This window comes from Diadema antillarum, unplaced genomic scaffold (assembly GCF_040938485.1).
Source record: "Diadema antillarum isolate AM-2024a unplaced genomic scaffold, OU_Dant_1.0 scf00000036, whole genome shotgun sequence".
In the NCBI taxonomy this organism is placed as follows: domain Eukaryota; kingdom Metazoa; phylum Echinodermata; class Echinoidea; order Diadematoida; family Diadematidae; genus Diadema; species Diadema antillarum.
Genome location: NW_027270925.1, coordinates 2,870,918 through 2,893,396, shown reverse-complemented (window position 1 = coordinate 2,893,396; position 22,479 = coordinate 2,870,918). Strand labels below are relative to the sequence as shown.

At 37.5% G+C, this 22,479-nt stretch overlaps 1 protein-coding gene across 1 annotated transcript in view; it reads left to right on the top strand.

Annotated features, from left to right (window-relative positions):
* Positions 1–10,757: 10,757 nt before the first annotated feature.
* LOC139708503 (uncharacterized) overlaps positions 10,758–22,479 on the top strand; it is a 135,815-nt gene continuing 124,093 nt past the window's right edge. Inside the window, exon 1 of the mRNA XM_071620453.1 lies at positions 10,758–10,874. The gene's annotated coding sequence lies outside the window, so the exon portion shown is untranslated. The remainder of the gene's footprint in view (positions 10,875–22,479) is intronic.

The following is a 22,479-nucleotide window of genomic DNA, read 5'->3' as shown; positions in this document are numbered from 1 at the left end:
TGTTCATTACATACGTACAGAGGAGGCAAAGATCGAGCAAATTCTTCTCGTCCATGAATAATATAAGCCGTTTTTAGTATGCATTACAATTCATGGATATGCTTATCTTCAAGTCACATACAAAAACAGGCAATCTTGTGATCTAGTTTTCAAAACTGATTTACTTCATCTGCAGGTTACTCATATATACAGATTGCGGTGTTGTTGTTTGTGCAAGCTCCAGTTTGGAAGAAAAACATGCTTGCAATATGTTTTTATATCTACACATCTAAATAGAAAACAAAAATGGTTAGCCTTCTCTTTCTCCGTCAACGAGCTGATTATTCCATGATAATAACCGCTTCATTTTGGAAAGCCTATGATTTATATCTAGAAATATAATGATGCTCTAGAAAATATCATGGAATTATATTTAGAAAGGACTTGATGTGCAAAACACTTCCTAGACATTCATGACCTCATTCGGTCTTGACTGACGGATAACTTGTTCGAATGGACGAGCACACAAACACACACCAAAGAAAAAAAAACACTTTAAAAATGGTATGTTCTTATTTCCATTCAAATAATATATGGACAGTGATCTAAACTGTTATTTCTGTACACAATAATAAAAAAAGAATACTTGCAAAATTTGGATACATTTTCCTTCCTGTGCACTATTTTTTGTTTAGCGTGCAGAAGTAAAATTAAAGGTTGATAATAAAAACACGGAGCATATCTCATTTGAAAATGAAAATGCAGTTTTACAGCAAAAATAGAATGGAATCACATTACCGCACACACACGCGCGCGCGTAAGTAACAGGCATATGGAAGGAAAAAGTATAATGCCCCACATCGGAGAATGAACATGCAATAGGACAAAACTTTACGGACGTTCATAGATCACTGTCCACAAAATCATGTCATGGCATATACCTAAACTTTGAATCTAGCACTAATGTTTACATCTTTACTAAATCGTTTGTCAGTACCGTGTGATATCGTGGGAAGAAGCAAGTGTTTTATAATGCAACAAGAAGAGTCCTGGGTTGTCATCAGTGGATTGTGTGCTTTCAAAATGTCTGCCACCGGATCAGTCAGTCACTCTAGTGTACACTCTAAATGAAATGGTAAATCAACATTTTAAATGATGTCACTCCTCCAACATTTTGCTAAATTTAGCACTCGAAATGTTGAACTACCATTTCAGAAAAGGTAAATCCAATATTTTGAGTGTTAATTTTAACATGTTCAGAACGATCGGAGGAGGAGACAATTTTAATGTTGATTTATCATTTCATTTTTGAGCGTAGTGACTGATCTAATGGACATCCCTGCAGACTATTAAAGGGATAGTACAGTTTTGGTGGAGATGAGAATTGGGTTTTTAACTTTTTGCGAGATACCAAGAAAACACTTATGATAGAGTACAGAACATACCATTTTAAGAGGAATTCAAAGTTTATTTGACGAAGATCGGGCTTGGAATGACTGAAACATCAAAAAACAAAGTAAAACAAAGCGATCGTAATAAAGTGTGGGTCCCACACTTTATTAGAATCGCTCTTTTTTGATATCTCAGCCATTTCAAAACCAATTTTCATCAAATAAACGTTGAATTCCTCATAGAATTACATGCTCTTTCACATTTTATAAGAGGTTTCTCATTATCTCACCAAAAATTGTTAGAAACCTGAAATTAGGTCTCAACCATAACTGTACAATCCCTTTAACCAAAGATTACCCCCAGAACAAAACAAAACAAAAGCAAAACAAACTAAGAAACAAGCGTAAGAACATTTCACATATTACTACCTCTATAACAAAATAATAATCTCCAAAATGTCTCAAAAAGTCAGATATCTTAACTAATATTGCAATTAACACTCTGAGCTGGGGATTCGATTAATAAGATGAATAATTTTACACCCAAAAGGTGAAGAAATATGTGTACGTGGATTCGGAGTCATTGAGAAATAAACATGTAACTGACCCCATGGAGGCTGGTATATTAATGTGTGCTGTAGGACAATTCGCGAAGTTATGAATATCGCAAAACATTTCTGCACTTATAACTGTAGTCGTAAAGAAAAAAAGGAAATCATAAGATTGAATTCATGAAATGAATTTCCTTGATCAGGCTCTCCTTGATTGAAATGAATATTATGCTTTATAATCACGTCCCATTGCGTGTTACATTTTTATGCTGCAGGATTGGCCTTTAATCCAAGTTTTTGTCTTGTTTTGATATGTTTGTTTTTTTTTTATGACTGCGTCATATCCAATAACACAAGTGAGTGAATGCAGCATTATAGAACACATTCGTGAAAGTTTGAGGAAAATTGAATAATCCGTTCAAAAGTTATGAGTTTACAAAGTTTTAGTGCCGCCATTGCTGGATGAAACGATTTCAACAGCCATGTAAGTCACTGCGGGACAGCGATAAATAGAAAATGTAGACAGAATTCAACATGTTTTTACATTTATAGCAAAATGAAAGAGCACTGGACTTATATCTTTCAGAAAGTAGGAAGAGTAACAAGTCGAGGAAATGTGTCGTTTAAAAGAAAATATTTTGTGGAATTCCCATTTTGCTTTATGTATAAATTCATAATCTTGAACGGATTGTCCGATTTTCTTCAAACTTTCACTGATGTGTTCCAACTAATATTGCTGCGTCTACCCAGTCCATACAAATATTTTGGTAAACGTGCCTTTTCAAGGGATTAGTTTGGGTTGAGATGGGGATTCAGGTTTTACCTTTTTGCGAGAAACCCTTTACATGAAACATTTAAGAGTATACAAGAAAATCGGTTTGAAATGGCCGAGATATACAATAAGCAAAGTGGTCCTACGATGAAAGGTGGGTCTCGATCACGACTACTTTATTTTTGGATATCTCGGCCATTTCAAAACTGATTTTCATCAAATAAACTTTTAATTTATCTTAAAATTGTATGCACTTCAACTTAATATTTCATGTAATTGGTTTTAAATGATCTCGCAATAAGTTAGAAGGATAGTACAGTTTCGGTAGCGACAAGGTTTGAGGTTTCCAACGTTTTTTGATGATGATTTTTGAGATAATGAGAAACCTCTTGTGAAATATGAAAAAAAACAAACATGTAATTGTAATATGACTTCAAAGTTTATTTGATGAAAATTGGTTTTAAACGGGCCGAGATATCCAAAAAAAAAAGCAATCCTAATAAAAGGTTATAAAAAATAATATAATAAAAATAAAAGGTTTTTTTTTTGATATCTCAGCCATTTCAAAACCGATTTTTATCAAATAAACTTTGAATTCCTCTAATAATTGTAGACCTGTTAGAATTTCATCAAATGGTTTCTAAATATCTCACAAAAAAATATAAACTGAATTCTCACCTAAACCAATTCTATATCCCCATCTCAACCAAAACTATATCTCACCTTTAAGATTTGCGAGGTGACAACGTCATCACTGGCCAGGGGGACCTGGGAGGTAGATCCCACTTCCCTGGGCGTACGTCATCTATGCATAGTGATATGATGGGAAGTGGATGTTGTTCAGACCTGATTATCTACAGGTCCGCCAGTATCATCTATATAGCTTCATTTTTTTTCTTCCTGATGCTTCGTGCTGTTCTGTTTGCATCTCGCGTCCGATTTCAGCGTTGGGAGGCTCTCTCTCTCTTGTGCTATCTGAGAAGGACCATGTCTGACATGATGATTTATAATACACCTTATGGTCTTCGCAAATACTGGTCGTTGATTGGTCATAATGCAACCACGTGACTAAAACAGCCGGGATTGAAATCGTTATATTGAGAGCAGTGACGTCACGTCCAGTCAGGAAATACATTTTCAGACTTTGACCGGCTACAGATGGGGCTAAAATGAATGAAGCAAGTGTATTCATGTAGACCATTATCATATAACAAATATTGCCTTTATTATTGTTGTGGTATATAATATATATCACTTGATTGACAGTCCCTTGAGAATTTTATTTTGCTGTTGAGACATGACTTCTGCGGGGATGTCAGGTGTTCTGTAACACACATCTAAAAGGGCAATATTTGTATAATGTTGATATTTATAGGATTGGCGGAAGGTAATACTGTTGTTGTTGTTGTTTTATAGAAAGAAAGAAGAGAGAGAAAAGGTAATAATGGCAGGTAAATATTTCTCTACATTTGATAGTAGAGTGAGTGACATGGGGATATATAGCAACGGGATAATTTTGAAGAATGGGGCAAGATCCCTTTGGGCGAGATGGCATGGATGATTGCACTTGCTTATCAGCATGCAGCGCGATTCAATGTTTATTGTTATTTTCATTTCAGTCTATATTATCATTATTATTTTATTATTATTATTATTATTATTATTATTATTATTATTATATTGTCATTATGCCCCATTTGAGGCTTAACTTTGACTTTGATGTGTGTTTCAGATGGGGGAAGTTCAATAGAAAATTAGATGATAATATTAAAAAAAAAAAATCTTTTCTCAGGGTCATCCCCATTGTCACCATCAACGCCGTAACAAGATGATAGGGAATGCCAGAAATATGGAAACGAGCATTATCCTATTCCTCCCTGGCGTATATCCCTGATGTAACCGGACAAGCTTTGATAGTTCAGACTTGATGGAATGGTGATAAAAATTATTACGGTTGCATGTTATTTTGATCAGCCACAACGCATAATCGTTATTACCGTTAAAAAGTATGATGTTACTGGTACTATTATCATCGTTATTATCATCGTACTACTACTACCACTACTACTACTCGTACTACTACTACTACTACTACTACTATAGCTCTCTAAAAAAAATCGAGTGAAAATATTCACTCTTAAAGGAGTGAATACAAAAAAAGAGTGAATTTAGAGTGAAATTGGAGTGAATTTTGAGTGAAAATGTTCATTTTCACTCATTTTGGAGTGACCTCAGGGATCACTCGAAGATTTAGGAGTGATCTCTGAGGTCACTCCAAAATGAGTGAAAATGAACATTTTCACTAAAAATTCACTCCAATTATACTCTAAATTCGCTCTTTTTTGTATTCGCTCCTTTAAGAGTGAATATTTTCACTCGAATTTTTTAGAGAGTACTACACTGCAAAAAGTCCGGTGTTAAATAGTGAACACCGAGCTGGTGTTAAATTTTCGGTGCTCATTTATGGTGTTAAATTAACACCTCCGGGTGTCATTTCCAAATTTTAAACTGTTTTTTGAAGAGTTTCTTAGTAACTGCACTGCTTGTTGATTTTTAATTTAAACAAGACGATCAAGAATTTTACATTGAAATACTAGATTTTTGAAAAAATGTGAAAATAAATTTACGCCAAAGTAACACCAGCTGGTGTGGTCTCTTATTGAAGCTGCACGGGTGTTAAACCATTGATATTAACACCAACAAATATCAAATCAACACCATGTGGTGTCATTTTTGAATTAACACCAGTACAGTGTCAAAATAACACCAGGTACAGTGTCAAATTAACACCACGAAGTGTCAGGTGAACACTTTTCAACACCATCACAGTGCATTTTTAACACCTGTGGGCGTGGTCCTTTATTGAAGTTTGATCGGTGTTAGATTTAACACCCGTGGTGTTAAATCTAACACCGATGTTTTTACAGTGTACTACTACTACTATTATTACTACTACTCATACTACTACTACTACTACTACTACTACTTCTACTATCACCATTATTATTAGCATTACTATACTACTTTACTACTATGCCACCACTACTGTATACTAATGCTATCATCATTATCATTAGTAGTAGCATATAGTTATTATGTAACATTTTTATCAACTTTCATTATTGGTGACAACCGCCGATAAGTGAATATAATGTAATGAAATATCAGGCCAAATTTCGCAACATTCCATTAAACATGCCCTCTGCGCTCTGGTTGTTGGCCGATAATGGTCGTCGGTATTCTGTTGATGTCATCTGTATGGGGTTGTGGGTCTGTCATCATAATGACCTTATGGGCAGAAACCTCTACAAAAACAAAACAAGACAATAAAGCACCCGCTTTTTTATACATTATAGTTCCCGAGCCAGTGACAGCACCATTTCTGGAATTTGAACTGTTTCGAGCAAGTGTGAACATTATTTGCACAAAGGACTTTCCGAAGTCAACGAGCTCAGCTATTGTTAAAACATGACTTAGCTGGGTGAAGCGGTTCCTTTGCGAAAGGAGCTTTATGTTTGAAGTGAGTGCAAAGTTCGTGGCGGTGTGTCATGGGGAGCCCCATTTGCATGTCCGCTTTTTCCTGTTTGTCGATCCGTTTCACTTCCGGCTCCGGTGCATGCAGCGCATCACAGGAGAAGGATTCGTGGTCACGGACTGTGAAGTTTGACCCGGAGAGGCAAATAATAAGCGATGTGATCATTGTGTGCTAGTGTCGAAGATTGCACATCGGCCACGCATGCAGGTGAGAGAGATAGCTGTATATGTGATAGAAGGAAAATTGACACATGGCGTCAGAACCAAATTCGAAAGGATTACGCCTCTTGTACAGTCAGAAGGAGACATCACGCTTTCCATTCATTTTCTTGCGCAACCATCCTCATACTGTCTTCTTCCCGGAAACACTGGACTTTAATAGGATACCTATTTATTAGGACCCTATATCTATTTTAAAAAAAAAGAAGAAGAATTATAAATCAGATAGAAGAATGAAAAAAAAAACACAACAACAACACAGCAGCAGCAACAACTTTTGACCAATAGAACCTACTCCCGTTTTCACGGTCCGTGTGCTTTCGGGTTCTACAAAGTGTATCTACTATATTTCCCTTAATATGTGTAATCCTACATTATGGTTTCCTGTCGTCTTGTAGTCACTTGTAAAGTTTGAAAGGTTTATCGTTGGCATGGTGTGGAAATATGTCATTCATCTATTTACCTGCACATATATCTTTCATACATGCGGTATTACCCTCGTCACTAAAATCATATACCCATACGAACATAAGGAATGCCATTTTGTTGACAATCACCTATGAAATGCAGATATAACGAGCAACAAATATTTTCTTTGATTTTTTACATATTAGTAGCTGCTTCACCTCTGTGACTGACACCACGGTGTTTCAGTAATCTCGCGTATGCCGATGGCTGTCATCTTGCCAGCCAGATTTCAGTCAGACCACGGGCGGAGCCAAGTTTTGTTGAACCATTTCCAGGAATATTGAAGGACCAACGTCCAAATCTATGTACTCCGTCAAAAACCCAACAACAAACAAACAAACAAACAAACAAACAAATAGGCCTACACGTACCAAAACAGTGCGTTAAAGCAGTGTCCTGATTCATGAACTTGTATAAGAACAGTGCCTGAAACTGTCATGGCAACAGTAGCAAAAATAGTGGGCGTGGCGTTGGCAGTTGCAATCAAATTGTGAAGATGCAACCATTGCAGAGTTAACTGGCTCGAGGCAGACCGTGTTCCTATATACTGACACTATGACTATGTACGACTGATGAATAAAATATATTTTCCTTATTTTTTTTCTTTTTTCTTGGATACATCTTTGGAGCAGGTATAAATCCAAGGATAAAAGGTGTCACGCTGAGACACTATAGACCTGTCCAGTGCCCATGTCTTCATTATTCAGTGCATTTGATAAAGATTCGTTGCGGACTTTTGGTTTATAAGATATGCATGGGCAGTGTGTATTCAACTGCTCTATGCACCTCTTATCGGCTGGAAAAAACATCTTCATTTTTTTTTTGACGTAGATTGACCATGGACGATAGACAATGGACAATTTGTTTTTAATTTTGTAATACACCTTCCCCTTGATTTGTAAGATATACCGAGCTTAACTAGCGTGTTTCTTGAATGTCTTTATAAAAATCATATTTGCATGGAGACACAATGTAAGTTATGCTCAATCTAGGGTTAGGTGCAATACAATATCTTTTGCTAATCATGTCATTATATAGCAGTGAATCAAAAGATGATGTCACTGGTAGAATACTGGTTTGGAAGGATTTTTCTCATTTGTGGGCGTATCCAAGTAATCTGAAGAATAGTGAAAAAATATTACAGAATATATATATATATATATATATATATATATATATATATATATATGACAACTATAAGAGGCCTAATTTATGATATTCATTTTGGCCACATAGGGGATGTTGGTATCATGAATCAACACAGGTCAACACGCATTTGCATTACATATTTATCCCGTAATGCTGACTGTGGATATATCTTAAAACGCACACTGTCTGTTAATCATACATTTTCATGAGAGTCAGTTCGCGTAATGTGAGAAGAGTTATTTCATTATATAAGTAACAGCACGCTATTGCGCCACAGCCGATAACAGCACATAAAAATACATTGAAGTTCGCTTGTATACTTCAAAACAACTATATAGGCCCTGCACCGTATAGACCTACCATGATATAGATAGTGGAATTTAGCTTTCGATTTAAGATACGGACATTTAGCTCAATCCCACCAAAAATTGAACTTTGAATTGACGACGGAAGGGAAGTTTGAAAGAAACAAGAGCTAGGAAAGACGGGGGGGGGGGGGAGGAGGCGGGACAGTGCACTTATATATATATACAGATGATATCGAAAGGCTGCTCATGATTGTTTTTAATTCCCTTTAAAAAATGTATGAGCTGTCTCTTTCTTCTCTCCTAATACGAAATAGATTTATCGTGATTGCCGTCACTGTAATTAGCAAGTTTTATCTCATCAATTTATAGTGAAGAGCTTATATTTACGTTATTTCTCTTTCATGATTTTTCCCTATATCATTATAAAGTAGAACGCGACAGACAATGACAGGCAACTATGTATAAGTGAATGTACATGTTGACTGTATGTGAAGAACACAAAAGAGATAGCGGAAATTTCATTCACTTAGGGTAAAAAAAGCTAGTTTTTAAATGTATGAATTGATGAAATTTCACCTTTTCTTTCCAGGCAGTCACAACTGAATCGTTTTGTAAATAAGTGTACAGCGACAGGGCTGTCATAGTTAGTAAATTATAGATGCGATATTATTGTTGCTGTTTAAACGAAGCCCTGCCTCGGTGGATAATTTGCAACAAAAACAAAACAAAAACAAAACAAAACAAAAACAAAAACAAAAACAAAAACAAAAACTGTATATAATAGATCAAGATATCACACATAAAACAAACAAGGAAAAATATTCCATGAAAGATAAACTTCATTTTTGTAGTTGTCTTAGTTGGTTGTATCTTAACAGTACAAAAACCATATAAACTTACTATTCATTGAAATCTAATTAGAGTAGTGTTTAGGAAAGGAGTATAGGCCTATTAGGGAACAAAATGGGAATTCATGAATACATCACCTGCCTATAATATACTCCTATACCACTTCCTTCACCTCCCTGCTTAAAATATACCGAATATCGTCAAAAAAAGAAAAGAGGATGAGGACTGAAGATTGAAGAAAGTATATGAGGACTATAGAAAGTGTCACGCCTCACATTCTCTGCCAGATTATCCTACAGTCGCCGTATGAATGACGATCGAGATAGGGCCTAAGTGATTTCGTATTTCATGTTGAAAAACAAAAAAAGCAACGGGGAAGTTATGACACCATCACATTACTGCCTTGTCATTGCCTCGACCAATAGGCCCTATGTGATTGAAAAAAAAAATCCATAACTTTATTATTATTATTATTTTCGTCGTATTTAGAGAAACTGTTATTGTTCTGTCGTTGCTTTCACTCAGCTGATTGAATTCAGTTTCAACATGAGTGGAATTTTCCGTCAATATTTTTACCGGAGTTAACAGGCTTATATGATATCGATAAGTGGATGTTGTTTTTCGCGTTCAAATCAGCAGACATTTAATTGTATTTCGCGAACGCCTGCTACCCAAAACATCAGCGGAGGTTCTTGCCCACGTGCGATCGCATGAATGAAAGCAAGCAATGCGTGGGTGGTTTGGAGGCAACAGCGCCAATTCAAAGGCTCGACTTCTGCATGTGCACCGCGGGGTAAGATTGTATTCACAGAGGACATATCGGTATTTACTTCCCGGAAAATCGGAAGTACGGCGCAATGCCTTTATTACTTTCGGGGAATTTAACGAACGACCCTCTCCAAGACCTCGCGATTAGAACATTCAGCAGAAATAACTCCAGTCTCGGTAACCGGAAGATCCGTCGATGTTTACTCTGTTCCCGTTAACTCCGTCTTCCGGGAACAAACATGCTACGACTGCTAGAACTTTTGTATTTCAATATAACTGTGATGACCACTAGTAGTGACGGTGAGATGTTCCACCCGACAGACATATTTGATCAGTTCCGCATTTATATGGTTTGTCGAACGATGGGATGTATGTTTGTTAGACGCCTGTTTGTGATGCAATAATATCATCCAGAATTTTTATCTCGAATTTTTATAGAAAACGCATGTTGTACATCATAAGCATAATCAATCATGACGTCATATCACTATCAGCAATTTGCATACAGCGAGCGGGCCTCACGGAGTTAACAGGCTCGGACGCATCACAGCTTTCTAATTGCATATCAGATCGAATGTGGCTGAAAGGATAATAGATTCACTTCACATTTGTAGAATCACCTACAATAAATGGCATATCTTATACAGCTGACATAGGATTTACCACCAGTTAGTTTATTTACGCTTCGAATGTAGAGACTATAGAACTATTTTACTCCACTCACACGAGTCGCGGAAGGATATATGTTTAGCATATCGAAAGGCCATTTGTTGCATAGTAATGAGTTGAGCCACACGCATGAAAAACACACGGTACGTCTGATTTCCGTGCTTTAGATGCATGACGAAGTCTTTGAAAAGGCGAGGAATTTCACATAGTAGCATCGGTAAGCATTGTCATTTCAGCTGTGTGCATAGTGCATATGAATCTTAGAAATTTATGCTATTATTTTTGAGATTTTTGCAGGGTGTCATTGCTGTCTAGGCGTCAAAACGAGGAAGTGGTTGTTAGTGGACATGCGATTCCGTACTCCGTTCGGTTTCACGATTTGTACATCGGCCATGTATTGAGTGAGTGTGTGTGTGTGTATGTGTGTTGTGTGTGTGTGTGTGTGTGAATGTGATAAAGCAACGTGTGTAATGGATTGGCCTTTTACAGAAACCCAGGCTTGCTAGCAGCTGTAAACGCGCACACGCGTGTGTAGCTAGCTGAGCGTGCCTGTGCAGGGAGGGAGGAGGAGGGGCAATCGTCAAGTTCTGTGCTCAGTTCTGTTGTCTGTATTTTCTATGACTATGTGTGCATGTTGTTCGTAACAACAGGGGACCGGACCTGAGGGTCGAATTTTACGCTAGCTAGACTAATTACTGAAATTGAGGTAAATGTTAGATTGTCCTTTCACACATTTTGGCACATTTGTGTGGCAGTAAGTCATCAATTCCCTGGCCATTTTTCTGTGTCAGATTTAAATTCAAAACCTCTGTGGCAGTTGTATAAGCTGAGTTTATGATAAAGGCTGCCTTTCTGATGCGGATGGATTATAAACATCACTCCAAGCCAGAATTTTACTTAACGTTAGGAGATAACTAACGTTAGGATAGACTTTTCTAACGTTAGACCTGTACAAGAAGGGTGCCACAAGAAGGTCTGGACATCTATGTGCTAACTAGACTGTTCAAGCAAGCTTGACATCTAGATTTATCAGACACTTTTTTTTTAATTCCATGGCATGCCATGTGGATGCATTGGAGTGATACAGAAAGAGAACTAAGTTTGGTACGATACATGGGCCCCAATGTGGGCATTCGAGTTACGAGTCATCGATGTTTTACACTTTATCAAAAAGAAGATGGAATTCTATTTTTATCAGCAGTGGAAAATTTCCTTTTTGGAGCAGAGCACTCATAATTATATTGTTATTAGGCCAACCAGGATCTAACGGTTAAAATGAGAAAGTAATTTCTGATCCTCACATGCATCTGATTTTAGTGTTCCATTACAAATACAATTGATTTTTTTTTTTAATACTAAAACTAAACCAGATCTAATGTTAGATCCATTTGTCTACTGTTTTTGAAAATGGTGATTGATTCCATTGAAATATCTAAAACTTTTGTTCCTAGAAATGTAGAATTAAGTCCTTGCCCTCTATCAAATTGCCACAACTTTTTTTTTTTTTTTTTTTTTTTTTTTTTTTGATAGAAAGCTGATCAAGGCTATTCTGGGGCGGCCAAAAAAAAAAGCATTGGAAATTCACATACTGTACTGATCGTGATGTCATGCGCACATTGCATGCCATGAGAATACAGAGCTACCAAGTCTCACGCATTCTGCGTGAGACTCGAGCATTTAGGGGCGATCTCACGCATGATACCCATTTTTCTCACGCATCGGGCGAAGTCTGCTACTTGGGCCTATAATAATGAGCGTAGCTCAAAAGATTAAAGCGATAGTTGCAATGAAAGGTATATTTCCCTTTTGTCTTTCTAAATAAGTAAAAAAATAGTCACTTAAGTATGCACCTGATCGCACCATTAAGAGCTAAAAATTGAAAAAGCTCCCTACTGTGGGAGTCCACAGGGGGGAAAAAAACCCCTCCCACACCCTCGCTCGCGCGCACATTCGCATGCCGAGTCATGAAAATCTCACTCATAAAATTTTTTTGAACTTGGCATCCCTCAGAATATCCCCCAGCAATATTGATAAAGCGCATATAATCCACTACCCAGTACCTCACTAGGTTCTAGGCGAAGAATGATCTACAAACCAACCACCATTTACGGGTCTGCGTGCAGCATGCTATCAAGAAATCATCACAGCATGTGTATGTTTGTACATCGTGAATGCACATGTCTTCATTTGCACATTGTGTATGCTTAACATATAATGAACCGGGCTTGATTTCAAAGGTTACGTATGCACTCGTGCCCGCTATACCGGGCTAGCTAAAATGCTAGTGCAGTCTCATACCACCTCATAAATAATTTTCAAACATGTATAAATTCATTGTAAATATTTCAAACTCTAACATTTTTCCTGCTGAGTCTTTTATAAAGTCTGGTAGAAGACAGGTACACTTTGGTACATTTTGGAATAACTTGATCGCTTGGAATGCTCTGTGCTGTACTCGATCTTCGCAAGCAGTTGGTAGCGCGCAGCTGTCGGTATGATACATACACAGCAGTGCTGTGAAATGTGCAAGAGTGCCAGAATTAATAGCAAATATTTAACCTGAGTGTCTACTGTAAAAGCGGAAATTATTGCACATTTCGCACAACCAGAAACTAAAGTGCAAAAATGAATGCGCATGAATTTTTTTGAAAATTTTTTTAATGTAACTCTATTCAATGTTTTGATTCCATAGAATTAAAACATGCAAAATTCATCTTACCCTGCCGAGAGCAAAAAGATACCCAGGCTGCAAAAATGTCCACTGTTTCAGTAGTTTTTGCATGATCCAAGCAAAGGTTTGTGATAATGCATGACATGTAAAGTAATACACTATGTTGTGCTGTTCAACAGCATGCAGCATCACTGTTTGTTGTACACACAAGTCATGCTTCTGTGAGGAATAGGAAATACCATAATTGTTTGTTGGGTTTTGCTCATGCAGAGTTTAGAATTCTCCCCATCGCATATAAATGTAAACATTTTGTCAGTAACAGTTGGGTATGTATGCTGACTATACGCTGTGTGCGATGAATTCAATTACGCATCCGCGCGCAACACCTGGAGGTCAAGAGAGGTCACACTTTTGGGGTTCACTTGTGCGCTTTGGTTGTAAATGCAGAATTATTGTGCAGCAGGCATGGGCAGAGCTTATACGGTAATCACATATGGGCATTTCCACAGTAAAAGGGTACATTTTAGGGATTTCACTTTATTTTCTGTTTCCAGTGTGAATTACCCCCCCCCCCCCATACATTACCATCTTTTAGAATACTATATGAGAGATTAACTGCCCCAAAATAGACACAATCTATTAGAATTTTTGCCAAAATGAAACATCTTGGGGTAATGCATGCAACGATGGAAAAACATCTACAGATCAAATTGTTTTTCAACTGAATGGCCTAATATTGATCAGAGAAGATAATAATAGCTCAAAAAATTCTATTGAACATTATGTTTTATACTCTAGACGTAGTGTATATCGTATGCAAGATCGACAAAACTGTTGCTTTATTTAAACTGGCACAAAAATAGAAGCACACAAGTATTTTACTTGTTGGAATACTTGTTCATATTTTGATTCTGCGGAATCCATAACATGCGGAATTATCTTACCCGATCGAGGGTGAAAATTACATGTAAATTTCCACTTTTACAGTACATTATATGTTTTTTATTCCATTTCTGTAGTGCTTTCTTGCTTTTTTTTAATGAAATTTCAGAGGACAAGTAAAACAACTGAGGTCGTTTCATGCAGAGCAATAACAATTACAGGTCTGTTAAACTTTCACCATTTGAATTGTCAACTGGATTTACTGTAAAATGGTGGTGTGTTTTGTTCAATAACCCTCACCACAGTGCCTTTAATAGGCATAAATCATAAACATTGCTGTTCGTATAAAGCCCATTATGGTTTATGGAGGCCCTCCTTTGCATTGGCTCCATCCTCAAGAAGCCCCTAACCTTAGCTGAACAACAAGACTCGAGCAGAAATGAATCACACAAGATATTTTTAAGTTGGGAGCTTTGTTTTGTTAGCACACAAACTACAGTTGTACACCGCAGTATCAGCTGAGATGTCATTTACCTAAAACATCTCATTGCAGTGTGAATACGGGAATCAAAGCTTAGCCGTTGAAGGCAGAATGACAACCACTTTGCTACTTCACTAAAGTATGATGTCTAGCTCATCAATTTGTGATATTTTTCTATTGTGAACCATAATGGGTATGGGGATTGCTAACAGTATTCTAGTGCAATTGACTTGTGGAAATGGTATTGATGTAACACCATACATGGTATACAGGTAGAAAGAAAGCTTGCTTCAGGCTTCACTTTTTTGTTTGTGAATCAACCAAGGAATTCTAAGTGACACCAACAAGTGGTCCTGAAAGAACAATCTGTTAAGATTGAATAGCGAATGCATATAATGCCATTCCAGTAATGATATTCATATGAAATTATGCCTTTAACTTGAAAATAAAGCTTTGTCAAGCAAAATTTAACAAAACAGAAAAAAGGTTTTTTTTGACAATGATAATAAAGGCTGTTCGCTCTGTAACAGAAAAAAATTGTGACATTATAAGAATGTGGAATTACGATGAAAGTTGCTAGGCCCATAGTAATAATAACAATATTGACAATGCATATATAGCACATAACACATAGGGATAATGTTCCAATGCACTCAAAAAATGGAGAGATTATACAAAATGTGCCAAAAACCACCAGAGTATAGCCAGAAAATTGTACAAGGTGGGATATTTATTTTCCAGATTTGCATGAATTTTGCTGTCGTGAATTGTGGTATAAACCCTCACTGTAGAAACCTGTGATTTTTGTCATTTGTCATTTGTTTCTGATGCTTGGATTACTCCCTGTGGCCACACACAAAATATGCCAAGAGGTAGTCAAGCTGTTGCGCACGTCATAGCCGTAAGTTGCGTGTAGCAGATTGCTGAGTCAATCATGCATGTGCACTACTGTGGCAAAAACCCAGAAATTTTTCATTGCAGTGTGAATGGCAAGGTCAGGCATCACAAAATTCTAATGCTAACGTATTTCCAAATGATAATACATCTGAGAATAAGCAAACTTGATAGTCAAAGAGAAGCAACAAGATAATGCTATCAACAGGTAAAATCATAATTAGATTACAAAAATAGATAGTGATTTCACAAAACTTAGTTGTCATGGAGAATGCATACTGGTACTTCTCTATTTCATTATTAAAGTAAAATAACTTCAGATTATGAATTACATCATAGAAAGTGGTATGGGGAGTAACATTTGATATTCAGTTTTGGTACGTGAGCAATTATATTGAAAGTGTAGATGGTGTTCACATTAAAAATGGATGAAAATGCATAAAATCCATTTTAATATTTTTCAAATAAAAGTGAATGCTTGAAATCCTAATTACTCCCCCCCCCCCCCCCCCCCCCCCCATTAACTGTGAATGGAGTGTGGACATATTGCACCTGGGTGTTCAAATGATGTGTAGAAAGTTGCTGGCATTAATTTGTTACTGATGGGTGGCACTTGTTTTCAAAATATTTCAATAGAAATTTAACTCTCAAATAAAAGCAAAATATAAATTTTGGAAAATCCTTTTGGGATTTTATTGGATTGACTAGATTGTCATGTGATATCATTCAGGAATGTGTAGACAGGCGAGTATATTTAAAGCAGCCTTTTCTGCAGTGCCTTTGCTGTGTAAGGTTTTAATTGACATTCCCATTTCATCTTTTACTTTAATAGACTAAAATGTGGTTGGTACTTTTTAGACTCCTGAGTCAGTGTGATACGTTGAGAATAGTTGCATTGGTTTTGTTGTTGCTGTTGAGGGATTTCCTCTTCCATGACTGTAGACACATGTTTGTACATATATGAGAAACACATCCAATCTGTAATATACAACTGTACCTATGTACAGTTGTATATATATCTATATCTATTGTTGTGTGAAAATAAAGACAATGTGAGAGAATCAGAGGGCGAACATCCCGCATTATCCTGCCTAGCCACCTGGGTAATGCACATCTATACATGTAGTACCTGTAGTACATGTGTGTAAAATACTCAGAGGAGGAGTGTCCAGAGTACCGGTATGTTCTTCAACTACATTGTGAATATAGCTCAAATGGTTGGATTGGGGGGGGGGGGGGGGGGGGGGGAATTAACTTCGTGACATGGAAGAGCATTCTTATAACTTGCCTTGCTGGAGGCAAATGAATTATGAGTTTAGATCATGAAACAGAGGTGAGGCATTGGATATTTGTTCAAACATCAAACACTGTTCTGTCGCTCGGACTATGAACTGGCTTCAGCTCAGTGGTACTGCCACTGCCTGGTAATCCATAAGCAGTGTAGATAGATGATGTGGGTTCAAATCCCAGGCCAGTTTTTCTTTCTTTCTTTCTTTTATGTGGGGTTCATGATAATACAGATGTAGGATACAATCTTATTCACAGAGGGTAACAGCAATAGAAAAGAAAACCTTTTGGAAGGGTATCAATCTAATACTTTTTTTCTGAAAATATGAGATCGTGAAGCTCTTCATGAATACAAATAATGCTGCCTAATACTTTCCTACACATTTATTACACAACTTCGAAACTTTGTAAAATGGCGTAGACGCACTAACTATGTGATGCTCAATCAAATAAGTATACTGCATACATTACCCTTATGCCTTGCATATACTATACTTCAGAATCTGAAGGGACATCGAAAACCCTGTTTTATTTATTACACACATAAAGCGTACACAATCCTTGGTACTGAGACAAGATGCAATGTATGAAGGTGTGTGGTACGTAGCAGGTTACAATAATTATTTTACTGCTACAGTGAGTGGACACACACAAGGAAAACATGTGCACTGGAGAAGGGAATTTACAGAGTTAATTGTAGGAATGAACTCCGTATTATTAATTAAAGCTCCAGGTACATTGTATAAGATTAATTCCTGTAAATTATAGTGGAAATTGACACGCAGTGAAGAGCATACTTAGAGTACCTCTGAGGTGCTCTTCCATGTCACAAAGTTAATTTTTCAGGGTATTGAAAGCTCTGAGGAAATGAGAGACATTATGTTCTATGGTGCAGTAGTTGCATTTATCTAATTTGTGTGCAGACTGTGGTGTATAAAAGACTAATGTGCTGAGAGTCCACTGGGAGACAGCAGTGACTGTAAAGTGGCAGGTGCTAATCATAGCTCATTTGCACCTTTCATCTAGAATTAGGGATCAGTGGTACTATGTAGCTAGCGCTCTTGAAGCACTAACCATACAAGTAACAAAAATGTGGTTGTTTCAGTGGTTGCTCCTGACTGCAGTGAGAGCTTGATAAATCTTATCGAGTTCATCACTCGTGTAGTCAGTTTGTGCTGTGAATTCTCATAATGGCAGTAGAATTTACTTGCCTACTGTATTTCATTTTTTTTTTTCTTGGGGGGGGGGGGGTCAGCATCTAAACAAATATAATTGTAGTTTTGCTTGGAATGAAGCTTAATGTGTGGCAATATACATGTATGTGGTAAGACACTGATAGGCATACAATAGGACCTGTAAAGACTTTGTAGAATATGTTTAAAAAGAATAAGAGCTACAGACTTGTGTTGTGATAGACTGTGACCCTGACATCAGTCAATTAAGAATTAACTGATAACAGTTTGATGTTAATCCTCATATTCTGGGTTTTCCTGAATGGGGCATTAGCAGTGACTGGGAAAGCTGCATGCAGCCAGAAGCAATGGGTAACCCTATTCAAAAGACTGTTTTGTGAGGGGGTGACTTGGGTCTGTGGTTAGCACCCAGCGGGGCTTTTGTTACCTTATCCAGGAAGACCTGGCGTGCCCTGTCAAGAGCCATTCAAACTGTATTGAAATCTGACACAGATTTTGCTGGCTTCTGTATGACAATTTTGCCATTGCAGGTTATTCTAAAGAAAAGGAGGAAAATACTTTTTTTTTTGGTCTGTTCTAGTTATGATTTATTAGAGGTTTATAATCACGGTGTGTTGGATCTTGGATCAGCTTAGAAATGCAGCTGTTAGAATGATAGGTTTGGGCAAGGATTTTTTTTTTTTTTTTTTTTTGCGTTTGATTGCAGTCTCACATGCAGTATGAAGGTTTGTGTACATCACATTCAAATATGTTTTTGAATTGAAGTTTTGTTAAATTTCACAGGTATAATTACATGCTTTAAACCCCCACAAGATCTGTACATTTGTCTTGGAAGTATACTACATTGTATTACTGAGAAGATGATTGACAGTAGTTGATAAACTAGGAAAAGAACATTGTTGAGTTGGTGTGTAGTGCGTGTAGCCACAAAATGAAAGGGATGTTGCTCACTTATATCTAGCTGTATGTCACTATTTAATGGGGAACTTAGTCATCAAATTAACTCCAAGTTCCCCTCCCCCCACCCCTCACCAATTGACCTGTAGCTTCCTGCCAACTCCTGATGATAGGGTTGTAAGATATATGCACGCACACACACACACACACACACACATAGAGACACGCATATTAAACACCACCTGTATTTTGCAAGTTTTTGACAGAATTGAGGCAGAGTACTGCTCAGCATCTATGAGATGAAAAGTAGCCTCCATATGAATCATTTTTTTCCCCACAACTTAACGAGGTGTAGTCCTATCTTGAATTGTCTCCCTCATCAAAATTGTCACTCCCCTTTCTCCAATTTGATACTGCCAGTAGAGTTATCATACCTAGAGTATGAATTGATGCTGTGATGTTGACGGTCTGCATGCTACCTATACAAAAAGGGAAAAAATGAAATTAGGCGAGAGATGAATTGAAATTCAATGTGCTTATAAAGTTTAAAAGAAAGAGAAAGAGAGAAACAGAATCAGAGTCCTCGTGAAACTTCGCGGGAGCAAGTGCCTTTCACTGAAGCTCTATTCAAATTTGCCATAAGTGCACCAAAATGCAGTAGAGCTGTTAAATGTGCCTCGCAAGCCACACTCATTTTGGGAAAGTGATTTTTTGAAATGCAATGCGAAAACCGTTCATTCTTGTGTGTAGACACAACAAAATGGTTACCGATAAATATCGTATTCCGCATCCTGATACGAAAATTAGTCCCGCATGTCAGTTTGAACATAAATATTGCAATAATTTGCCCTGCACGATATCATTTTTTTTTTAAATCCCATGATGCAACTTGCCACAGTTGGTCCACACACTCGGATGCCCAGGGTCACATTTCGGTCACTGATGATTCTTTTTTTAATCTAATTCTCATGATATTTTGTCCTGCGCAGCATGTGTGAAAGGTGCCAAAATTAAGTCAATTTCTGCATTGCAATGCAGAAACTGATAACTCCTGTGTGTGAATGCAGCTTTAGCTTCTGCACAATTTCATGTGAATGTTCTACTTCAGATCAGGGTAGCACAGGGTGTCAAATTTCAGCTCAAAAACCCCTACTGACAGGTTCGGTGGCTGTGGATGAAAGTCTAGAATTTCCCATCATTTTTCCTAATACAATAGCTGGCTCTGATTAGCTTCAAGTTGCCCAGGGAGTAGTCTATGCTACATGTACATGTAGGTTTTCATACCATTTAGTTTCTCAGTTATCGAGCTTTAATTGGTTGATTTCTGTCGGAAACTCCCTGCCATGATGATTTACAAGTGAAGGGCACTTCCCTGAAGATGATGCACCGTATAGTTTGCTGTCATGTAGCCATCTTTGTATATTATTGTTTTTTGTTTGATTTTTTTTGGGTAGATGCTCTAATGTGGCAGTGCAAGCATAGATTTAAAAAAAAAAAGAGAGAAAAGATAAGATATATTTAAAATCTCTCTTGCAGTAAAGATATTTTCTCCCTTTTTTAAAAAAAAAAGTCCAATTTGATCTGGTAGAAAAGCAAAGACCATTTGTATAACAGTATTGACGACCAAGGCAGGCTGTATTTTTACAGAAGACCTGGAAAAGCAAAACAGTTACAATTTGTCACTAGGGTATACTGTAAAAGTGGTTTCTTTCGCGGTGGTTTTATTTCCGCGCTTTTCAATTCTCGCTTTGAGGTTGAACCACGAATTTAACATCACGCGAAAATGTTTTGAAAAGTCGCGCGAAATTAACCACGCAAGGAAATGTGTTGAACTCGCCGCTTGTTACAACGCTAATGCGCACATGCACGCACGAAGATTCTGCGCATTGAGTGTGTTGATGGTCAACACACACACAGCGATACCGTGCAATGTAGGTACAAGCATGTTACAAAGTACTCAAGAGACGGGATTTCAGGTAAGCCTGCATTTAATTTTAATTTCTATTTAATAGATAAAAGAATAATTGGATTATAGTTTGGGTTTTCATGTGCAAATCTAAAAACAGTTTTTGCCGACAGTGAATTCACAGATTTTGCCGACCGCGAATTTAGACACACACGAGAAAGTCGGCACCGATGGTAACCGCGAAAGTATCTGTACGCGAAAGAAACCACTTTCACAGTTACTTATTTCCAGGAAAGTGACTTGAATGCAGCCGCAGTCTATCATCTGAATGTGCACATGTATCTTTAGCAACTGCAGTGTGTTAAAATTTTCCCAGCAGTTTAGCTAGTAAAAGTCTGTTCATCATGGGCTACACAGGGTGCTCTGCGTAAAGTTGAGTGGGGTATCAGCTCGACTAGACAGCCAGTGTGCAAGCAAGCAAAGTGCGTAGCCCAGATTTTCCGTCAGGCAGGTGGACGCTTACCATCACTCACATTAACTAATGTACATTTTGTAGGTGTGGGACTGTATGATGCATGCTGTAACACACTGACTAATGTGGTGTGGATGCACCCACAAGTAATTTTAAGGTCACTATGAGGTACACATTACTTGGCACCGCAAAACCCCAAGCCCTGCACGGCATCACTGGGCTCTACACCAGGAGCCACAGGGAGCTCGTGCGATTTTTATATTCTCTAATTGATGAGTATACACAGAGACCTTGCATGCTCTATTGAGGTCCTTTGGCAAAATTGCAGTGATGGCAGCTGAGGAACTTTTCTGACGATTAAAGCTTGAAAGCCAAATATTGTTCTATCAAAGGCCCATCACGCAGTCGAATCTGATCAGCGGAACTGAAGTAACATGTGGAGAAGTGTGGCGGGAGGCGAAGGCTTCTTTGAATGCTGACACTGTCCATCCATGTGGAAACCTGAGGATGTATACATCATTATGCTGGTGTCGTTCATATTGAACGATGGTTGATGTGCACATGACTAGTGTGAGGTGATACCATTTCATTGTGACTTTTGCGTGTGCAGGTGTATTATCATTGCCAAGTATTGCTGTGGGATTGTTTTTTTTTTTTAATTCCTACACAGGGATGTTTGCACGCACCTTTGTAAGTATGTGCTTGTTACACACACGTCATGTTAGTTTTACAGAATTGTCTGTTTTGCTTCAGATATCACAGGCAGATATGACTGTATACGTAATGGTACAGGTCAAAGTATTTCCCTTTGCAGCGTGGATTAATTTCATTTCTACAGTACTAATAATGCTTTTGGCCAAATGGATCATTGTGTGATTCCTTTGCGTCTGACACTTGGTTTGAAAGAAAAAGATCGCCAGGTAAAACTAATATCCATGGTTAACTATTTGTGTTGACACAAATTTGACGATGTTAGGCATTATGTATGAAATCATTTGATACCGTAGTATGACTGAGAGCCCTTTTAGACCCCCAAAAGAATAAAACTGACTGTACACATGAGATAGCAATCTGTTTCATGTTGATGGACCTTTTTCCATTTAATGTGAGAGAGCAAACTGAAATTATGTTTTTGTAAT